The following is a 1,051-nucleotide window of genomic DNA, read 5'->3' on the forward strand; positions in this document are numbered from 1 at the left end:
CAGTACTTTGGAGAGGTCCCTAACAGCAGACTTTCCCATGGCAATATGTCTTTTCATTTCCTGGCTACTAAGAAAGTACCTTTGAATATATTTTTGCTTAAATTTTCTTTCTGTTACATAGCGTCAATAACAATAATCTGTTCTCACAGAAATACAGTGCATTAGCCAGCTATGCTATTAAAGTGACACCTCAAGCAACGGTTGTTAGGATGGGCCATCTCTCTCCCATCTATCATGTTTTTTCCATCATGTGGCTAAACACTTACAAAGCCTTTGATCCTCATGAAAAGGAGGAGAGGGAACAGAGGACCTCCCTGAAAATCTTGTGCTTTGCTCCCAGAGGAGTATACACCGTCTTTGGTTAAGTATGAGTCACACAGTCAAATCCAGTTCAGAAGGAGCTGGGAAATACAGTTTTCCAGTAGGGTCAGGAAAGGTCGCCGGATTAATGAGCTACTAGCTATTTCCACCACACATAATTTATGACACCAAATTTTTCTTTCATAAGATACTTTAAAATTTATTTCATGTGCCTCCTAAAAGCTATGAATGAAGAGGAATTAGGAGGCTGAAATAGTGACTGGGTAGTGATAATAGTTATGCATACAAATCTTAAGAATGGGCATTCAAATCTACCAAGATGTATCTCAGAAAGCAGACCTGTTAATCCATGTCCAAAATATACTGATTTCAAAAGCCTACATGACAGTTCTGCTCTGTACCATGGAGCTGTCATAAGCCAAAACTCCTGTGAAGACAACTAGATTTTAAAACCATTGAAGTAACAAAAAGGTAAAGTATTAGTTAGATAATTTAGGGATTGCCTCTGTGAAAAAGTGACAATTGAACTGAGTTGTAAGTGTTATATGTTAGACATACAAAAACTGAGAGAAGTGGTAATACAAGGACAGGGAAAGGGAAGTTGGGACTGCAGGAAAGAGCCTCAGCTGCAGAGCCTGGTGGGTCACAGGGCAAAGGAGGGGGAATCTAGATTTCATTTAAAAGAAGGAATTTGTTTTAAACAGTATTAGAAGTAAAGAAAATAATTTTT

At 38.2% G+C, this 1,051-nt stretch overlaps 1 protein-coding gene across 1 annotated transcript in view; it reads right to left on the reverse strand.

Annotated features, from left to right (window-relative positions):
• SPAG16 (sperm associated antigen 16) overlaps positions 1-1,051 on the reverse strand; it is a 1,218,973-nt gene that overhangs the window by 1,071,185 nt on the left and 146,737 nt on the right. The window lies entirely within an intron of this gene.

Source organism: Elephantulus edwardii, unplaced genomic scaffold (genome assembly GCF_000299155.1).
Source record: "Elephantulus edwardii isolate Elephantulus edwardi_28Jun2011 unplaced genomic scaffold, EleEdw1.0 scaffold00106, whole genome shotgun sequence".
NCBI classification, from domain to species: Eukaryota; Metazoa; Chordata; class Mammalia; order Macroscelidea; family Macroscelididae; genus Elephantulus; species Elephantulus edwardii.